At 41.2% G+C, this 22,041-nt stretch overlaps 1 long non-coding RNA gene across 1 annotated transcript; it reads left to right on the top strand.

The window, feature by feature from the left end:
- Positions 1-589: 589 nt before the first annotated feature.
- On the top strand, positions 590-21,628 carry LOC142602954 (uncharacterized). The gene is made up of 3 exons (XR_012836819.1): positions 590-2,921; positions 3,232-3,318; positions 19,108-21,628. It is a non-coding gene; the product is annotated as an uncharacterized LOC142602954 (long non-coding RNA).
- The last annotated feature ends 413 nt before the right edge of the window (positions 21,629-22,041 follow it).

Below are 22,041 nucleotides of genomic sequence, written 5' to 3'. Positions count from 1 at the left end.
ATTGCATGTGACACATGTAATACATAAACCAGACATAATATCATGCAAAATATATAGAATACATTTTATATATATGTATATATTATTCTTTTCAACCATAAGGGTAAAAATGCTAAAGGTATATACTTTAATATAGTCAGAATTGGCTATAGAACTGGTTGTGAGATGGGATCTGTTTGCATCTTTGTTACCCTGCTTGTTTTTGTCGCCTTGAGATCTGGCTCCATGCCTAGAGTGCTTTTATTGTGGCCTCTCCTCATCTGGGTCCTGATCGTACAGTAGAAGCTGTTTGTGTAAATTCTAACTGCTGCATTTCTCCAGAGTCCCGTTGTTTTCTCAAAGGTTTTTAATACACAGGGATCTCCCTCGGGGTCAGCGCACAACCATTATATTAAAACCTCTGTTCTCTCTCTCATTGAAGTCATTAGCAAAATGCCACTTGTCTCGGTTACTGCAGGTCAGTCTGGGAGATGCAAGTGTGATGTGTTGAGGGCTCTATAGCTGAGAGGAGATTGCCTGAATATATAGGTGCCTAATTCCGCTGTGGTTCATTGGGACTGAGGCAAATGTCTGTGAAGGTCTGGGCCTTGGGAGCCATTCTGTATCCCTTGAAGCATGTAACCAGCCAGTGGGTAAGTAATCCTGGTGAATATGTGGGACTGAGGAAGGATCAGCGTGGTGACATCTCTGTTGATTTTGTGTAAAAAGTTGTCTTGGTCATTGCGTTAATTCGGTAAAAAAACGTTGTTGTTCTTAGCTGTGTTTCAGGGTCACTATAATGAAATCTTTTCTGTGAGTGCAAGAGAGTGACTCTTCAAATTTTGTGTTGCTCTAGCAGATGCACTAGAAACTAGCAAAAGAATCTGCTATTTAAGAGGGATGTTTCAAGGCTGCTGCTGTCTCCTCACAGAATGCCCATGTTTGGGGTTATTTTATGCCTGAGTGTATCAGCTGATAAAAGTTTCCCCAAAGTAAGATATAAAAAACTCAGGTTAAGCATGAGTTCAGGAGGAGGCATGAGGCACACTGAGCCTACGTCAGAAAATTCCCGTCCTCGTTTCTTCCCTTGGGCCTGACCCCATTGGCCCTGCCAGGCAGGAGCCCTCCCTGCTCAGAACAGGTTGTTCTCCTGACCAGCATGACAGACGGCTGGGCATGGAGACTCCGGCAAGAAAAGATGTGAGACAAATTACTGGTAGGATAATCTCAATGTGTCTTACAGAGATGCTTTTGTAAAGAGATTTCCTGCGCTCAGGTGAAATTCAGCAGTGAGTTTCTAGCTGGAGTGTTGTCTGCCTGCAGGAATGTGCATGCACATATGTGCATACACAAAGCACTGGTGCAAAGGAGCTTTGTTGCAAACAGACAGTTTTGTGCAGTTTTTTGCAATCCACATTTTTCAGTTCTGAAAAGAAAGTGCAGATGAAAATGGGTAAAACAGGTGGTTCCTTCCTGGGTTTTCTGTGTTGGAGCTAAGAGAAATATAATAAGCCAGCAGAAACTTGGCAGCTGTAACCTAGGGACTTTCATTTGAGCATGTAAATCCTTCTCTAAGCAGCTCCTGAAAAGCAAGGCAGTGAGGTCCCAGAGTCATCAATAATACTATATATTACAGAACTTACGGAATTTGACATTTTTATTAAGGAGCCTTTCAAGTGACCGAAGTGACATAGTGACACCTGGACCACTGACTTACAGAGGACTCATGTCACCGAATCACAGAGATGCTTTCAAAAATCTTACCTCAAGTTCTCAGCCCTTAGCACTTACTCCTGGATGTTTGAAATACAAATCTGTCTGTCTAGCTATTTCCATCTGAAGGCAGAGTGCATCCTCGTGAAGTAAAGTAGGCACCTCCAGGGACTTGTTTCCATAACAACCTCCCAGACTGTTTCTCTCTACCCTGTGACTGTGGCTACAAGCAAAAGCACTCATTGAATATTTTCAGTTTTCAGATATTGGCACCTTTTCTTTACAGCTGTTTTCTTTCCTTACTGAAGATGATCTTTGTATCATATACAACTGTTCTGTCCAACTCCAGACAGACAGTTAGCAGCATTTGGAAGTGGAAAGTGCAAACCAGGAGATGGGAAGGGATTTTACTTGTGTATCCTTGCATACAGAGAGGTGGGGAGTGTGTGAAGGACAATCTGAGCACTCGCAGTCAAGGAGCTGAGGGGCAACTGGCCTGTGAATGTAGAGTCATCTGGGTGCCTTGTGACAAGGAATACAAGCTAAGGCATCACATTAGAAAAACAGAGACTCCTCTTCCAACAATTTCAGTAGGAAATAGTTTTGCTGTGGAAGAGACTATTGCTCCTTCCTGAACCCTTGTCTGATCTGTGACAATCGGTTCCCCAGATGATTTTCCCACAGGATGTTTTGCACCAAAGCAGGACAGGGCAGAAATCATCTTGCTGGAGATGGGGAAGGAAGGAAAGGAAGAATTTTACTGAGGACACCTCTTTTTATCCACAACTTATCAACTACAGGAAAGACTGTAAGCAGGAAAGGCATGAAGAGCTGCTTTGTGATATTTCAAAGTCTACATCACTCATGGATTCCTGGATGTACCTCCAAGATGAAACGCCTGTTCTGCTTTTGTTTGGAAAATGTTGCAATTTGGGATTTTTGAGCAATTTTCTGTTTTGGCCCTATTCTTTTGATCCAGCTTTCATGGATAAAAAATCACTGCCAGAGCAGCTGTGGGGGTGAAGGGGACTGGATTTGGTGTTCTCTCCTAGGCCCCCTCGTTCAGCATGCAGAGATCCCTATGGAGATGAAGAATGAGTATAAAGGAAATTCAGGGCAGCAAGAGACAGGGTAAGGACTGAAGTGTCTTCCATACTGTGATGGAAAGAACAGCATCATCCCTAAAACCAAAGGAACAAACAGCTCCAGCATCTGCTGCAATAGCAGAGGTAGGTAAGGTTTCTCTTTCTTCTGTGAAATTAATGGCTAAGTTTCTTGCAATTAATGAGGAAGGATTTCCTAATTAAGATTTGCAGCCTAAAGGGAGAATCTGGTTCTAGGTGAAGAAAGAAAGATAATTATAAACTACAAAAATATAGTATGAGCCAGATCCTCACCATCTGCTGATTCAAGTTGGCAAAACTCCATTTAGTACAACTACCTTGATTTATATTGGGCTCCAACTTCAATATTCTGCATCAAGTCAAAACATATGTACTATTTGCTAAAATGCTTATTTTTGTTTGTTCTTCTCTTGAGATCCTGTTTACATCAGGGAAAGATCTGCAGATTACAGCAGGAGTTAACCACAGCTTTCCCAAAAGCTCTCATCTGACTTGAGTCCAAGTAAGTCTACCATACTCAGAAAAATTAAGCTTCTCTTTAAGTTTATATTGACAAAAATAAGAGCAGCAGCATTTTATTCTTTTTTTTCCTCAATGATGGAAATGTGCAGACAAATTCATAGAGAAGTTTAAATAAGATTCTGCCCTTAGCTGCAGCCCTGTAAGCACAAGATAGCTCTATTTACATTGCTGTAATGGAAAGCAGAGTCTGAGCTCTTCATCTTTGCTCTTTGGAGCTCACACTCTAGACAAATCCTATTCTGAAGACATTTGTAGCCATATTATCAGCAGGCTCACAGTCGAATCCCTGACTTGCGGTGATCTGCTTTACACATAAAGTTAAGGAGGGGAGCAGGTGCTTGCAGGATGAAAAGACTTCATCCTCTGATAAAATGAACAATTGCCAGTGAATGCTGAGTGTCCTTAGCTGCCACCAAAGACAGTTGGTGATGAAATTTCCCATTTATTACAAGAAGGAACTCTTCCTGTGCAGTGTCAGGTCCTAAACAAGGCAAGACTCTAGTCAGGGAAACAAACCCAGAAGAATGTTTTTTGGGGATAGCGGATAGGGACTGCAGTAATTTTGATTTCCCGCGTAGCTTATGTTAGTACACGTGAATTCTATATGCCTTGCCTAACTGGCTGGGTTTTCACTTGCTCCAGGGAAGTCTGTCTGGGGCTTGTTGGCTGGCGCAAGAACTTGAATATTACAGCATAGTTTTACACTTTTGGAAACATATAACTGTGATCAGTGTGGAATTTACATTCCTAAAGCATAACCATTCATTGATAAACATTCACCGCAGGAATTAGCCATGTTGTCTGTAGTGCAAATTAAGAGGGGCTGAAGCAATAGATGGACCTTTCCTGTGTACGATTTTTTCTTAGTGAAAGAAAGGAAATGATTTAAAGGACGGAAAATGCTCATCAACTTCCATGGTCACCCTAAAATACTGAAGCCATGTTACCTATTCATTAGAAACAAGACTCATGGGAAACCTTTGTCTTCATACAAAATGTCATTGAAAGTTCAGTAAGTCCTTTGACTTAGTAAGTCACTAAATGGAGCTCTCAGTGGTGTAGAGCTTTGGAAGACCATTTGTCAAAAAAGCGCTATAAATCACAGATGTACCAATTTAATTACCAAATTTACCAATTACATTACCAAATTTAATTGGTATTGTAGCTATTGCTTATTTAAAGAAAATTGGGGTCTCGATTCTGCTCTCTGCCTGAGGTTAGATAAATGTATCTTTAAGGAAGTGAATGGTGCGACTCCTAAGTTAAGTAACTGTGAGAGAAGAATCAGGCCCAAAGAAGAGGGCTGTAAAGGCAGATGTCTAGAATAGATCTCTTTAGGTGTTGTAGATACACATTGGTCCATTCACCTAAATGATTGTATAAAATTTTACACCAACAGAAGATGTAGCTTTTAGACTACATATTGGTTTATTCTCTTATATTCTCTGGAGAGAAATTAAATGGTATTTTACAAAAAAACTGGAACATTGCAGTCTCCTCTTGCTGCTCGTTGATGCATCTGTTGTTTTCAATTAGCTTGATGGCATCCATTTTCAGGAAGCAGATGCTGCCCTCTTTTACACTGGTGCAATTCTGGAATAACTCCACTGACGTCAGTGAAGTGACTCCAAATTTATCCCCGGTGAAAGCAGAATTGGACCGCAGTCTTTTTGTTTGCTTATCTGCTACAATGCTCTCAGGAAGGTGCACCATTACCATGCCATAAGGGGAAGGTGAGAGCTGGTGCGCTATGCCATGCTCAGCTCTTTTGTGTCCTTGACATCACACTCACGTGCCTGGCTGGACCAGAAGTCAGGCTGGTGTGGGGTGTGCGTGGTCACCAGATTCCCCGTGCTAAATGGAGCAGGTGCTGGTCCTAGATTCTTGACTGCTTTCCCATTCCAATTTCCATCAGCTTCCCCTTGCTTGGATATGTTCTCCAAGGAGACAGAGTTTTTAAGCTAAAGAAATGTAATTGCATGTGTTATGTAATATAATAACAGAAGGGGAGCAGAAGCAGACATGGAGACAAACTACCCCTCCTACAGTTTTTTGCTGTTACGGCCATGTGAAAATTGTTGCAGTCCTGGCAGGTTTGCTATACATCTGCTGGCTTCAGAGCCTACATTTTCAGGGAACACTAAGTTTAAACAAATGGGGCTACTTCTTTCCTGCTGACCTCAGTGACGCTGTTCCTGAAACTGGACAAAAAGCTTCATATAAAAGCCATTAGCATGCTGTATGGAAAAATACCACTTCAGATGGGGCAGATGAGGGTGAATAGAGTCAGTAAAGAACAGAGTAAATAAGCAGTGTGAGACAGGATGGAGGTTCTTAAAGGAGTTCCTCAAGGATTAGTCCTAGGATTGTTTAAAATATTAGCAGTAGAGATGAGACTATAAAATTTAGCAATGAAGCAACTTAAGCATCATCATCAAGACTGTGGATTAGGACACAGAACTAGATGTCTGAATAATTGACTTGAAATGGAAAGATATTAAATAGCACAGAAATTAAAGTTGTGATAGGGATTTTGGTGGCAAGCTTATCAGTTGGGGAAGACAGACAAAAAGAAAGACTGGAGGTGCTAAAATCAGCCAGAGAACCAGTGCCACTTACTGTAGCACCAGAGTAACGCAGCCATAAAAATTGCAGGTGCAAGTCTTTGAAAGTCTCGGAGCACGTTTAGTACCACCTGGGAAATGTTAATTCTGTAAGGCCTCATCTGGAATGCTGCGTGCATTTTTGGTGACCTAAATTTGGTCAGGCAGGATGCACGGAAGAACAGCAAGAATGATCAGGTGAATGGAAACTGCTTTCCAAGAGGAAGCTGGAACAGCCTGATTTTTCTAGGCCAGCAAAATATTGACAAGACCTATAGTTACAAAAATAGTGGGGGCAAAATAGCCGAAAGAGATAAGAGCTATTTAAGCTAAAAGGCAATGTTGGTGTTTGAACAATAGAGCATAAACTGGCTATGAATAAATTTACCCTGGAAAGAAGAAGGTGATTTCTAATATAACAGACAAAGAAGGAGAAATGAAAGCTCATTCCAGGTTGACTAGGAGAAATGAAGGCAAAACCCAAATTTTTCTTTTCAGATGGACTTTGTTAAATTTCTAAAAGGGATAATATGGAAGTAGTTACGTGCAATGGAAGTAGCCTGAGTTCAGTGACTTTGTCTACTAGAATCCTCTCCTACACCTGGGATGTCTCTGAGATGCTAAATAGATGAGAAATTGTAAGATCTTCCCTCATTTCCTATGTCCTCCAGCTCATTTGCCATACTGCACCCACTTAGCTACAAAATGCCAAATCCTGGTGATTTTATTATTTAATACTTTGGATGTGTGGGTAGGAGGGTGAACTAGGGGACGAGCTGTGAGTCTTGGGAGATGTTTTTTTCTCTGTGGGACTGGGGGAAGAAAAGTCATAGAATAAGTTCTAAGAGCGGAGTAGGATGGGGCAGGGTTTACCAGACCACTCTATGAGCTAGTCTGAAGACAGAGAGGAAGTTCATGCCCTTTAAAAAAACAACAATCTCTGTTCATTGCTTTTCCCCTCAACCTGGAACCTCTGCTGACCTTGTCTGGTCCTTTCTCCCTACCCCGAGCTCTCCAGCTCTATGCTGACCTTCCTCCTTCCTGGGGTCTCTGCTAATTCCTCACTATTGTGGTCTCCCTGGAATCACAGGAACAGTGCATTGCACCTAATTTTGAGAAAAGCCTTGAACCAGCTCTGCTGCAGATTATCAGCCAGATTATCTGATTTGGATGCAGAAATCAACAGCGATGCATGATCTTCAACAACTTATGTTGAACGGAAGGTCAGAGCAGCTGATAACAATGGCCACTCTAACCTGAAGAGGTTAGCAGAGTAATTTCTTATTCCAGGCACCGTTCTGACACAGACAGAATAAAGCTTCACGTTTCCTCTCTTACCTCTTTCAGTTCATTTCATCCTGTGGAAAAGTGGCAAAATATCCCTTTCAGCTCTGCAGATAGACCATTGACCAAGGTGGGAGCTTCACCCATTTATCACACAAGTGCCAAGAAGAATCTATTCCTTATACTTTGTCCTTGAGCTTTCTAGCTTGTTGCTGCTCTTTGTTCACTTCTGTGAGGAAACCATCATCTTCTGATTTATATCTCTCTATATATAGTTCTGCTCTTTAACTTTGTCTTAGCTCTGCTTTTTCTCCTTCAAGTAGAACAAAAAAAAAAAAAAAAAAAAAAAAATAAAAAGCAAAGCAAAGGAAATTTTATGAATAAACATGCACATTATGAAAGCATGTGAATATGGACACCACTTGAGCTTTATCAATGATATTAGCAGGATGATGCACATGAATCCAGTTGTCCATAAACTGTCTTAAGGGCTTGTCCCAAGTGCTTGGCATCATTTCTTGAGTTATGGCAGTAAGCCAAATTAGAAAGGAATTATAGCAAATATAGAGTGAGCCAGTGAGTTTAATTTGAACCATAAACTCAGTGTCACATCTGCTTCTGAGCTCAGTTCACTTTGAAATTGATGGAAGAAACTGCCATCAGCATATGTTTAAATGCTTCTTAATTTACTGTTGTTATATTGTGTGCACTGCCATTGTGTACAGAGCATTCGTCTTGACGCATGTAATGTATTAACGGTGAAGATCCTACTGCAGCGATCACCACACAAACACAGAGCAAAAAGCTGGTCAAAGAGCTTAAAATTGCATATACGTCCTTGGAGCTTGAAGAACTTTCCAATGGCGAAAGAGCATTATTACATTTTGATTTTATAGTAGGAACAGACTAAGGCACAGTTAGCTGTGGCGAGTGGAAGGAAAGCAAGAGTCTAAATGAGCAAATCCCATGACTCCTTCTTTAGTGCTACAGAAGAAATCTTTGTATTCTTGGCCTTCCAGCCAGTCTGATTTATTTATGCATAAATAGTATTTACCCATACTCTTTTTTTTTTTTGGCTTTGCATTGCAAAGTGAACAGCTCAAGAATACTCTATCCATCCAATGTGTGAAACACTACCATGGTCTTGTGACCAAGTTCTGACCCTATTTGCCCTTTCCATGCTTCAGTTTTAAACCTTCGTCAGTCAAGACCTGCATTCTCATAATGGGTTTATATTTTTAAGGGTAGTGCTGCCATTAAGCAGTAAGGAGTTCTATGCACAACTTCCTTGTCAGTGATGGAGAAACAGAGCTGCTTTATGTTTGAATCCCCCTTCATCATCAGTACATAAAATAGAAAGGTACAGAGTAGATATTTAACCTATTAGTCCCATTTGGTGTTAGATGGCTGAACTTAGAACATCTACTTTATCACTGTAATTTTTCTTTAGATAAGTACCACAAATATTTATTTCTCAAGCTCTGAATTACGCTGCAATTTTAGTGTATCAGAAATAGTACTGTCAGGTACATTCCTTTTAGTGCTGTAGACTACGGGCTTTCACGCTTACGAACTAATACCCACAAAACAATTGATCGTTGTAGTTTGTCCTTGGAGATGGCAGAGTGACTTTCAAAAACACTTTGGAGGTATTCGCTATTGCTTATCCATTAGTCTGTTATCTGATGATCTATTACAGTTTTCTGCAGTGCATTGCAAACGTTTCTGTAGGCCATACTTCCATCAAAAGATGCCCCTTTCTCAAAATCAGCAATGATTGCGAGGAGTTTCATTTTGGCTTATTTTTATATGCTTTACAAAATGCATGTTCTGGAAATTTTGTAATGTGTGTGATAATTTTCTTAGTGTTCTGAATGTTTTTGCTTTTTAAGATTAAGTTTTAAGGAAATGTGGGTAAACAAGGTAAAATGCAAAATTTTGCATTTATGTCTTTTTTTGCTTTGATCTAAAATGACAGATAAAATGTGGATTTGTTTGGGTTTTTTTTTTGTTTTTGAAGGGGTGAGGGGGAATTGTCCTGAGTGTAGGAGAGTCTATTTTTAAAAAAGTTTTTTTCCAAGCAGTGTAGTGGTAGCCATTGGTTGCTCCTGCTTACTAGCAGTGTGGCTCCAGCACCAGCCCAGTTACTTCCTTGCATTCAGTTAGCTGATACTCAGGTGCTCCAAAAGAGATGAAATGGTAGACCAAATGGTATGGATCCTACAACATGCATTAGGAGTGACAGAAGGGATGTTCCAGCCCTTCAGCTATTGCTGAGGCAAGCCAGTTGTTCTCTTCTGCAACTGGAAAACCTGCAGAAGAAAAAAGTTGTTTAATGAGCCAAGACTGCTTTTACAATGCAGTGTGACTTGCTAGAATGTGTCATTATGAATTCTGAGCTCTCTCTGTTTCCACTCAGCAGGTGATCTTTTGGGATCTTTTTACTCGAGATTATGTAATAGGGGGAAAAAAAAGATTACTGATAATTTTCTGGGTTTATTGGGAAGAAGACTGGCAGTAGAAGGTGCTATCTGCACTGTGCTATAGCTTACTTCCTTATTTACCTTTTTTCTTCTGCTCTTTAAAAAATAAAAACTGCACAGATTTCAGAACTGCCATTATCACTTAGATAAGTGGATTTCAGAGAAGATAAGTAGTGAGCTCTTCTTTGCATAGTAACCGTTAATCAACATTTCCATAGAAGATGTCTGAATGCATATTGATCAAGGCAGCTGCAGCTGTGATATAGCTGTGATGGGTTTTAGAGACTGATGCAGCTTTCCTCTCCATCCTCCATCCCCCAGTCATGTAGCCTACGTAGCAGAAAAACCACCCACTGGTAGTTCTGGCCCTGGCTTTTCTGCTTATTAGTCAGTTGCATCAAAAGCTTGCATACAGCTTTTCATTAGTTAAGAGACCACTTTATAAGGAAGGGCTTGTAATTAAATATTGGACTTGGAGTCAAGGGGACAGTGCCCAGTTTTTTCATTTGATCTTTGGATGTCTCACATATCTCAGTGCCTCAGCAATAAAATGAGACTGTATTACATCATTTAGTTGCTCCTTTTTCCTAAACCATTTAGACAGGTGGATCTTTTTGAGTGTGCCCCATCTCTTACCTATATAATGTCAGGCACAGCTGGAGACCCGTACTCCCTAAGGACGCTGTGCTGTATTACTGTCGTAACAGTAGCAACTAACATATGGACAGTGAGGATCAAACAAACACACACAGGAAAACACTTGGCCCTGTCCATGACACTCATGGAATATCCAAATGCTAACAAGTCCTGCTGCTACCTAGCTCTGTGTTGGCTTTGGTCCCATGCTTTGGCCATGCCAATCTGATTTCTATTTTTCAGGCTCAGACACAAAATACTCAGTGCAATTCCCTTATTCGTGACTCTCTGTTCCCTTACAGACTGCCTTATAATTAAAGGCGTGCAAAATATTTCTATCTGACAAAGCCCAGAGCTGACTTACTGCAAGGTAAATTGAAAGCCCGTTGAATGCACCATGGAGATAAGAGGCTGACATCAACTTTTCACAGCTAGTCCAAAAGAAGTAAATTTATGCAGGTTTTTCTTTTTTCACCCCTTGAATTGCTATCAGGGACCAAGGTATTAAAGCAGCAGAAGAAAATATGCTGGAGATGGGAGGAGTTCACCATCTCTCCTCATAGATTTGTATTAGCTTTCCAAGCACGAAGGTGATTTGGGTGCTGGCAGCTCACTGGTACTGAGCAGTCAAATCTGCACTGTGAATCTGGCAAGATCATTTTTTTAGAGATTTTCACTGGCATTGTTAAGAACTAATCTTTGTTCCTTTATGGTCTTTCAGACAAATACGAGGATACATTGAATAGCAATGATGGCTCCTCATGGGTTATATTTAGTCGTGTATTGGTGATTCAGAAGCAAGCATATGTGAAAAGGCCCAGATGAATCCTCTTGCAAATTCCTTCCTGTCTTATTGCCTATTTAGGTGCCTGAGTGACTTAAATTTTTGGAGAGGGACCATTGTCATGTCTTTGGGCCCACCATGATGCATGAAGAGTTTTCTTGATGTCCAAAATATTTTAACACCCCTACTGATGCAGAGAGTTGGTTTCAGGCAAGTGGAGCCAAATTCTCAGCTGGTATTCATGCATCAGCACATTTTTCTTCTGATGCCAACTAGGCAGGGTGGTACAGGGTGCTTTCGAAGTCTTTAGGTTTTCAGCTGGTCAATTTTCCATATGGTTAGGAAGTGAGACCTGTTATCTTGAAAATTCAGTGTCTTGAAGCGTAACTAAAGTTCCCATTTGAACGTTTTGAGTTTTGACTGTCTGATCTACCACAGCACCATAACGGCCTGTGGACAGACTGAGGTTCACAGGCACATTCTGGGTCTGGATCTGGTGTGGATCTGACATTTCATTTTTCCTGTGCCTCAATTTCCCCAACTGTAGAAGGGAAATAAAGTCTTAGTCTCCTCAGCATGCAGTTGGGCGTTTATCACTGATAAGGATCTATAGGAACAATCAGTGTATTCATTGGTAAATTCATGTTTCTCCAGATAATGCAAATGACCCTTTTTCCTGCTGGGAATCACAAGCAGATGGTGTGAGGCATGGCTGGGAAGCTGGTCTTAGGTTTGCAGCTGGGGCAGCTGGTTACTGTGTGACCTCCAGTCAGCTTCTCTGTAAGCCTGTTTCTGATTTCACATGGTTGTAACTTCCATAAAGAGCATTATTATTTTCACAGCTGCAAACAGAATAAATGGGACGTTGACCCTCTTTATTGCTTCAGTGACACTGCCTCCGTTAGTATTTCCCTATGCCCCTAGATGTCTTTGCATGCTTTCCATCAATAATCATAAACCTGACTACTGGGTCTTCAGGTGACTGTAGTGGGAGTATAAATACTTAACTAATCAGCCAGGCACTCAGAAGATAGTATGAATCTCACTCCCAGAAGTTTGGTAGAAGATAGCACTTAAAAAAAATGCCTGTTAAAGCATAACCACACCACGGCCATTGGGATTTTTTTCTAGTGATTTTAGTAAACAGAGTTGGACCAATAGCAAGCACATTTGAAAATCCTGCCTCTTGCTCTAAGCTGGATTAGTACTTGACAGTGGAAGAATGACAGCAGCAAAAGATCCTTTGAACCCAAATCACCCACTTCTTAGGGACTGGAGAGCTGTAAATCAACTTGCTGCTTGTATTTACATTGCTGATTTTGATGACACTCCTTGTCTCCAAGTGACTGTTGCTCTGGTAGTCCCTTGAATGTATGATGTGCACCATGCCAACTCCATTCACACCTCCAACCGTGGAGTCCACCAAAGCAATGCCTTCCCTCATGATGCTTTCCTTTAACTCCATGACTTCAACAAAGCATGGCAACTTTCCTACAAATTAATGTGGTTGCTCTCAGTTTATTAATGTTTTACCATGCCAGCCCGATACGTCTCAGCTGTGAAGGCAAAATTAAGTATTGCTGTATATGTGGGACCAGAGCTAAGCCTTGGGGAGGAACAGACAGAGAGAAAGGAGAGCTGAGCCAGAGGGACCCTGGAGACCCTTGGGAGGAGGGGAGAGGTAAGGAGTGGAGAAGACTATTACCACTGCCACAACTATGGCAGCAGTTTCCTTGTCCCCAAGCCCCTTTCCAAATTTCTGATCAGCAGCTGCGATCCCAGCTTCCCAGGGCTTGAGTATAAGCAGAGCAGATGGCAGGACGATGGCCGTTTTGCTGTCCCCAGCAGCCTGTTGCCCTTAGCAACTGTTGTCTTTGCCTCTGTTGTAGACCCAGCTCTAATATTTTGTTGTGATTTTGTGTGCTGGTTCCCTGGGTATATCCATACTGCAAAAAAGCATTTAAAACAACAATGAAAATAAAACAGATAAGGCTTTAGAAATGGCTAGCAACTGAAGTTAAAGCTGATAAGCAAGGTTAGACTCCAGTAAAACTCAAGTGACTTCATTTTCTCAGCTACTTTAAGCTGAAATAATTGACCTTGATGATCGTTTTCAAAAAATTTGATAAGCATATCTTGTTGAATTTTAATTTGAAATTGTTGACTCTGCAGTTCTTCCACAATATTTTTCTTGAAGGGATGCTTTGAGAGTCTAGGGAAAAATCTAAACCCTGTGTCTTAGGATCCTCAGACACTGTTGAGAAGGCTTTGAAATCTGATGCATGGTCCAACTTTTAATGTCTATGGTTTGGCTCCATCTTTGACCCATAAATAGGAGAGGATCGTGAAACTGTGTGGATGCTCTATCAATTGAGCCGGAGTGTATGTGTCAAGTGTGTCCATGCATGTGCATGTAAAGCCTTGAGCCCCCTTCAGTCCATGTTTGATAGCTGCCGGTTACTACGCTTTTGCGGTGATCTTAAGTAGAATGCAAATGATGTGGTAATTAGCAAGACTGTTAACTGAATTTGGTTTTGTACAGTACTTTGAACATATAAAGCGTGTTGTAAGCAATAGCTGCTATCAATTATTTTCAGGCTTACCAAATACAATTTCTCAGCAGCAAAAAGCAGCAGTTGTTCTGGAGGTTGATGTGTAGCTACTAGGCTAACCCTTTTTGGGGTTAAGCTTACTGTTGTTTATTCAAGCAAAATGCCCACAGAAAGCAGATGGTGAACTTTCTGAGCAAAGACACAGAGGATCAGCTGGTGTGCCGGCATGGGAGAATCTGTAGAATTATGCTGAATTCTGGAAAGCCTGAAAATTCGAAGGGAAAACCTGTGATCTGAAAAAGTCTGTCTTATACTGACTCTTGGCTGTCGGGAAACGCCACCAAAAGCCGGTGACGAGTTTGTGGGGTGGCACAGTGCCATCCTGTGGGCCACGGAGGTATTTAACAAGGCAGCACTTGCATGTGCGACCCTGCACCGCGATCGGGTATTGGCAGCTTGTGGCAGAGGGGCGTTTGGCCGTGAAGGCTCGTTTGCATGAGGGGAGTTGCCTGCCTCGGCATTTAAAGTATTTAAGCAGTTTCCTTTGCTACTGGAGAGCTACCTAGATAGCCAGCACTGGGTTGTGTCATGAACCTTCCACGTTCATGAAGCTCTACACCCTGGCTGTGCAGAAGCAGGACTCACAGGGCAGAAACCTCCCCCAATAACAGACATACTGCCTCTTTTTTTTAAGCTGAGGATGAGCTGGATCTTACAAGACATGAGAGAAAGGGCAGTTCCTTTTTGTGCAGTGAGCAGGACCCACACTGCTAGGAGAGTCCCCTGGCCACCAGGCATCAGAGGAGGCCAGTTTAGGGGCTGCAGCAGGATGCTCTCCTTGCTGCTGAAGCTTCATGGAACGTAGGATTAGTGATGCAGAAGAGGAAGTATGGCTCCAGAGCACTCCTTGGAGCAGAGAATGAGACCTCCTGCTCTTCGCTTCTTCCCTCTTTCCTGGGTGAGAGTTCTTCCACCAGCAACCTGGTGGATCTAACTTGTTTTGTTATTGTGTTGGGTTTGCGTGGCAAGGTTTTGGTAGCGGGGGGGGGGGGGGGGAAGCTGCTAGAAGCTTCCCCTGTGTCTGATGATAGAGCCAATGCCAGCCAGCTCCAAGATGGACCCACCGCTGGCCAAGGCCGAGCCCATGAACGACAGTGGTAGCGTCTCTGGGATAACAGACTTAAGAAGGGGAAAAAGCGCGAGTTGCGTAAGGCCAGCACTGTGGAGGGGTTAAACTGAGGATTTAATTTGAGGAAGGATGATGGAATATTGGGAATTTCCTTGAATACTTTGATTCATTCAGTCAAGCTAAAACTACCAATCTCATGTGAGGCAATGCTGCATCTTTTCACTTGAAATGTAACATCAGCTGATTTTACATGTCCACTGTTTTCCTTTGCTGTAGCGGGACACTGGAAGGACTTGGCAGCTTTATCCTCTCATTAGAAACAGAGCTGCTTGCTTCATAGTTCCGTTGCTCTTTATTGCTTCTCTGTTTTATGATGGGTACTATAAATACATTGGATCTGGTCTGTTTAATCACCTCTCCCTTATCCTTGCACAGTATAATAGCCTGGCTGCCACATATGTCTCTTTATTGTAACAAAAGCAAGTATAATTTGCTTCAGTGGAGTTACATCCGCTCGAAGTAACTTTCCTTACATTTTTGCTATCCCCAGTGTTTTCAACTATGTCAAAGACACTCAAAGCCTTAAATTATTCTCAGTTAACTTGCCAGTATTTGTTCCTATGTGTACATCTCCCTCTTGCTTACACATATAATTTGAATGGGATTGCATCTGTCATCATTGAGAAGGATTCAAGGATCTTGCACGGTAGCAGGAGGCAGCAGGTTTTTGATTTTTTTAAATATGAGGATTATTGCATCTTTTGACATCACAAAGGTGTCTGAAATGGGATTGAAAAATCGCACAGGCAAGTTTAGATCCCATTCCAGAGCATATTCCATTTTTTCATGTCACTAGTTTCAGAAAGCCTCATTGAGGAGTTAGGAGCTATTTACTATGAATTTAGGCATCAGTATCAGACTTTCAAAATTAAGGGCAATAAGGATAGAGAAATGCATCCCCAAAATTAATCCTTTGCATCCCTCTACACGTATATGAGGCCCACATTTTAAAAAATGGCAGCAATGTAGTAGGTTTTGTTTCTGGATGCCTGCATAAGACGTGCATTCTGCTATCTGAAATTCAGTCCCTTTAGAGTGTCAAGCTGAGCATACGATGTCACTGGCTACTTTGGAAATTCTTGGTTTAGTTGTGTACTTTATATTACAATAATATTCAAAAGTAAGTAAGCAATAACTGAGTAATGAGTAAGTCATAGGCTAGCAAGGAGTACTTTAGTATTTCATTTATCTTCTGCTTCAGCAGTTGCCTTACTTCATGTCAGTTCCTTTAAGATACTTTATTACTTTTACATTTATAGAATTGTAGGCATAGAAAAATCCTCTTTGGTCCATCTGCCATTCTTCTGGCCTAATCAAAATCTTTCCTATCGCTTTCTCTGTGTGAGTGATAGCAATCATTATTTTAATGGTGCTTTCAAACACTATTATAAACTTGGATCTGGCCCCTGGTTTCATGTCAGTCCTCCACTTCTGTATTATAGTATCTAATCCCTCGCTTATTTGAAATATTTCAAATGTCAGTTTTGCTGTCCTGTGGCCATACTGTTTGGGTTTATCACAATATTTTCAATGTTGAATGACTATACAGTAATCAGTTATACTTTCTGAGCTGGTTTTAGACATCTGCTTAATGCTGTAGTGTTTGATCCCTGCAGCTGCTTTGTTTGTAGAACATTTGATGAAAGGTAGTCCAGAAAAATTTAGATTTGGGGTTTTGGATTTGCAAATAATTCAAGATAATTTTTTGTGCTAAACTCAAAAACCTGTATATGTCAGGCCTCTTTTTATTTACTGGGACCATTTCTATTGCTATTGTTTTAAAATTTTACATAATCCTTACTTTGGACAGGCAGATGACATTACATACCTTAACCATGCAATACTTCCAGTGCCAGAGGAGTCTTGTTTGCTACTAAGGAGCCTTACTAAATAAATTTATGAACCATAAACGAGCAGGGATTTTCTCCCTGTAGGTCAGGAAACAAGCTATAAGGAAGTATGTTTTACAATTTCTAAGCATTTGTTGGATTATTAATGTACGTGATGGATAAAAGGAGATCCTAGATATCAGATATTGAATATGTAGACTCTCATCCTCTACTGTTTTCCAGTGGAACATCTCTACTGACTGTGGGGAGGGTCCACATCAGATACATCAGTATAAAACTAAGAGTAGAATCAGACCAACAAACCCTACTGTGATTGTTCACTGGAAAATCTGGTGATTTCTCAGAAGTTCAATTAATGCAGCTTTTGCAGTCATCTGTCTCTGCCTGTGAATTGTTTGATGGGGTCTCTGACTTACCAAACTCCAAGCAATTATTAGTATCCAGTTATTGCTGCTCTGAATTTTTGGAAAACTAGGAGCTAGCCCTTGTATCTCTACCAGCTGGTTCACTCTCTGTAATGCCTGGATTGAAAATTCCCCTCTCCAACATATAAATCTGCAGGAAAAAGCTTACATGAAAGAAAATTCAGTGAGGAATTTTGCTTTGACGATCAGCCCAGATTTGGCATGCAAATCAGTTGTTTCTCACAATTTTGGTGAACTCAAAGCAAGTGGGCTGTACATTTTGCTGGTAGAGCTGGGTTTTTCATAGAAAACTTTCTGAAGAGCAAATGCACTTTACAAATTCTTACTTGTAATATTTTACACATGCATATATATAGTCAATGCTTAAATATGTAGCTTCTGTGTGTGAATATGTTTATATAAATTTATATTTATATAAGCATGCATATTTATATATTTTATGTACAACTGACATTTTCTCCTTTCTGAATCTACATAGAGTTCTTGACAAATCTTGTTCACTTTGTAGGTTTCTCCAGTCTCTGATGTTTCTCCCACTTCCTTCTTTCTCCTGTGGGCTTTGGCAATGTTGCAACCAACCTTCTGGCCCAGGGCTTTCTCACTGGTACACTTTTTTTATAGCCTGTACTTGCTCTTCTTTTTCTGGCTACTTCAGTCATTGTCAAGTAGTAGCAAGAGTTACGGGAGCATGAGGACTAGGACGTGTATGGTCTTCATGGTGGAATAAGCTGCTTTCACACTCCTGTACTGAGTGGGAAATGGAATTGTCTTGGTAGAAAATACTGTGTAAAAATATAAACAATGTAAATTCATGGCAATGCAAGGCTTGAGCTACTCATAGCATTTAGGCAGGCACATGCTTAACTTCTTTAAGTTCATGATTAGCCCTGTCAACTACTCACACAAATAAACTTAAGTTGGGACCTCAAAGTTTTGTTTAGCACTTGGGAGTCCTAAAGTCATTAATTTAATATCACATCCTATCCGTGTGTCATAGGAACACATAAACCATCCTGTGTAAGGGAAAATGCAATAGGTAACTTTTAGAGGCATGTTAGACTGGCAGAATTGAGGCTTTGCACTGCTGACATGCAGAGAGAAAAACGTATTGCTTGCTGTATGAGAAACTGTCATGTGACTTTTCAGATTGTAACAGACTTTGACCAATTTAGGAATGCCCAAGTGCCACATTTATTCCAGTCACTTGTCTTCCCTTTCTCTCTTTTTTGTTGTGGAGGACTGCAGATATTTTTAATAACTTATGAATAGCCCTTTAGATTTCGTGTGTCACCAGCACAGATGGACCTCTGCAGCTAGAGTGGACTGCATCAAAGTGTGACAATGGAGGAGTCTCCAAACGAAGAAAAGTCCTTGCAGACCCAACACGTTTTCTATTCGTTGCCTCAATAAATAATTTCATATCTGTTTAAAAATAAATAAATAAATAAATCCCTCTCTTGCTCTGATAGACTTTCTTGACCTTGGCATGGAGGAAGAGGCTTATAAGCCAAATTGTTAATATAGATCTGTCTTAAAAGGACTTAAAATTAGACAGCAAGAAAACAGCTATAGGAATGTAACAAAGTCCCAGTTATAGCAAAGATCAGACCTTGGGTCTCTGTCCTTGGAGCAGCACAGCACTGCAGAGCATCCTACCAAACTTTCCAACCTTCTAATACTCATTTTTCATCTCATGCAAGAAGAGATGTCTATAATTCCAGCAGTTGTAAGGAAAAATCCCGCATAAATCAAATCCCACTAGGCGTCAAGATAAGCAAGGAAAAATAGCACTTTCCATTATAGCCAGCTGCAGTTTTATTGATGAGATATCTCAGATTCAGTCCCATCTGATTCTCATTAAGAAATGAACCCTTAGGCTGACATGTCTTAACTGTGATCCTTGCAAAATAACATGTTTGTTTTGGGCATTTTTTTAACATGTAACATTTTTTTTTCTTACTAGGCTGGATTCTGGATGCTGCAAGGCTGTCATGCCAGGATACTGCAAAAGAGATTGTTGCATCTGCTTACTGTAGAGTTGGTGAAGTTTCCCTGTGTGCAGGGAATACAACATTTATGGACACAAAACTGTTTTCCTTGCATTGTGATTTTCTTGCTGCTGTTGTTTTTAAAGGAGTTAACACTCTCAGTTCCAGGAAACTGAAACTAGATGTGAACAATGGTTGGAGGGAGGAGGCAGGGAGAATCCCATACAAGATTCAAATATGTCTCATTTCTGAGAAAACTAAATAAATCAGGATTCAGTTTCCAGTGGCTAAATAGCAGCAATTTTTGAGCTGTTCATCAAAAGCCCCAGACAAGCACCGAGTCCTGTGGGAAGCTGGAAATGGACACAGGGCACCTCCAGAAGACTCTGTTATTGAAACTTACTTTAAACCTTTTTTCAAGTGGAGGATCCAGTTCTGGCAAATGCATAAGGTCAGCCCTTAGAAGAGCAAATAGCTTTCTCTAGAGAACTGAAAAAGTAGCCAAATTCTGTCCATTTGTTTGCCTGTCTTTTGGCCCTGAATTACTGTGCTCTTTAAAACCGTGGTTTCATAACTCGGATAAATGGTAGATGTTTAACATAGCTCTACAAGTAAAAATTGTCCTGTTCATGCATAATATCTGATATCTAAAGGATGGGCCCAAACTAGAGGTATTTCTTATTTACCTATGAAGTGTCTTGCTTTAGCGTATGTACAGTCAATTCTTGTTGTGAACATGTGAGTCCATTGCCTGCCTTAAAGCAGGTAGTGGCTTAGTTTCAGTGGCTTTAGAGAGTTTCACTGAAATAGCACTGTTCGTAGTCTTTTATGTGATTTAAAAGGCACAATAGCCAGATAGTTCTGAAAATGTAATATAATTGTACACAGCATTCCCAGAAAACGCTCTGAAGTCTTCTCCCATTGCACCATTGTGATAAAAACCTCTGTTGCTTTTCAAGCTCCACAAGTCCATGCTGTGCCCTGCTGAAACTGATGGAAAACCCAATTAGCACTGAAAAGTGAAGGGCAGAGAGGGATGCTCTGGCCTGGAATCCCCTCCCATTGGCAGCGGCAAAGGTCAGCCGTGCAGCCAAAAACTCCATAACCAAAGGTGGACCCTACCCTGTGCATGTTTCCAGCTCTTTGCATAGAAGAGTAGGAGGGTGGGAAGAGAGAATTGGTTCTGGAAGGGGAGAGATTGAGAGGAAAAGTGGAGCAAAGGGTACTCTGAGCATGACAACTGGGATTTTAAGAGGGTACTGTGATGGATGCAGGGCACCCAACTTCCCTAGGACCCCTTATCAATAGCACCCTGTACATCTTTATGAGTGACTTTTAGCCTGACTGGCAGTCATCCCAGTCAATGTATGAGAGAAAAGAGGTAGAAGGCAGCTCACTCCAATTTGGCAGCTCTTGGCATCTGTTAACAGGCGAGGACTTTAATACCTCCTCATGGTTGCTGGCTGAGGGTCTGAACCTCTGATGACCTGTGACTTCATGACTATCTGTGACTCAAACAGGCTGATAGGACTGGGCTTAAAGAAACTGTGAGGTGCCAGATCCAAAGATGCTTTTGGAGCAGGTCTGCCCAGTAGTCCTGAGCGTGGATGTGAGCCCACAGTTCTTAGGAGGCAACGTTGGCTCCACGTTTGTATTGTTTGAGCACAAACAATACAGAGACCTATTGTATATCTTAGTGCAGGCCAGCTTGCAATGTGGGGCTTCCCTGAGTCACTGCCTACCCTGAGCTGTGTGGCAAAGCCATGTGGCTGACGATGGGTAGCCAGAGCTGCCATGGACCCTTCTTGTAAGGGCAGTTATCTTCAGAATCACCCTAAGCACAGGCTGCCTTTAGAAAGGTGTGAATATGCTGCAGAAGTCTGAGAAGGTCAGAGACTTTAGACCATACTGTGTGCCAGCACAAACAGCAGGGATGTTAGTTTTCTTTTGCTGTGAAACCTTGCTCCGATGTGTTACTTCAAGGAAGACAGTTGGGATTTTCAGGCCAGATCATGTGGTGAGCTAAGTAATTCCAGCTCCCTTATTGGAACTAGACTGATTTACACAAATCTGGTCCAACATTTCTGAGAAATTGTGGATGGTAGGGTTTTTTTGTTTGTTTGTTGCACTGAAAACCTGAAGGCTTTCAGATAAAGTATGTGAGGTAAACAGAATTTTTAGATGGAGCATTGACAATGGAGTGAAAATCCAGTTTTCTGGATTCAGACTTTGAGAATACAAATTCTTTGTAGAGAATCCCACATGTGGTGGGAGGAGAAGTTACTGGACTTGAAAATTGACCAAGAAGATGGGACTCAACTGAGCTTTGAACAGCAATCATTGTCTTTATTGGTGATGCCATAATACGTGCTTGACTCAACGTTGCACAGGCCAGAACCTGATGAAACTGTGTGACTAGATATTTGTGATTGTTCCTACCAGTGTGATCCACTGTTAAATAGGCTAGACATATGAATAAAACAGATATTTTTTAAAGTGTGCTGTGTTTTTAATGTCAAAAAGACTGGTTAAACTCTTGGGCTTTATGATGTTCATATGAAGTATTTGATGTGGATCTGCCAGATTCTGTGTCTTGTTGGAAACCCAGGCAAACTCAAAGCTGACTCAGACACTTCTCTAAATGTTGCCACCTCTCAGGAGAGCTAACTTGCTCCATCAGGCTCACTGTAGCTGGGAGTGTTCTCTGGTAATCTCCAAATTACGGCATTTGTTTTCTTCTAGCTTGACACTGTGACAGCACTGTTAGCAGTGAGTATATCTGCTCATCTGCTCCCTGTTACTCATCCAAAGACCTGACTGTCTCTAATCACAGCCTCACACCATCATATGAGGTCCTTGGCTGTCTCTCTAGTTCCTTGAGCCCTGGACTCTCTTACTTTCAAATTTGA

Source organism: Balearica regulorum, chromosome 1, assembly GCF_011004875.1.
Source record: "Balearica regulorum gibbericeps isolate bBalReg1 chromosome 1, bBalReg1.pri, whole genome shotgun sequence".
Classification (NCBI taxonomy): Eukaryota; Metazoa; Chordata; class Aves; order Gruiformes; family Gruidae; genus Balearica; species Balearica regulorum.
The sequence above is the reverse complement of the archived record's forward strand: the minus strand, read 5'-3'. Positions and strand labels throughout refer to the sequence as shown.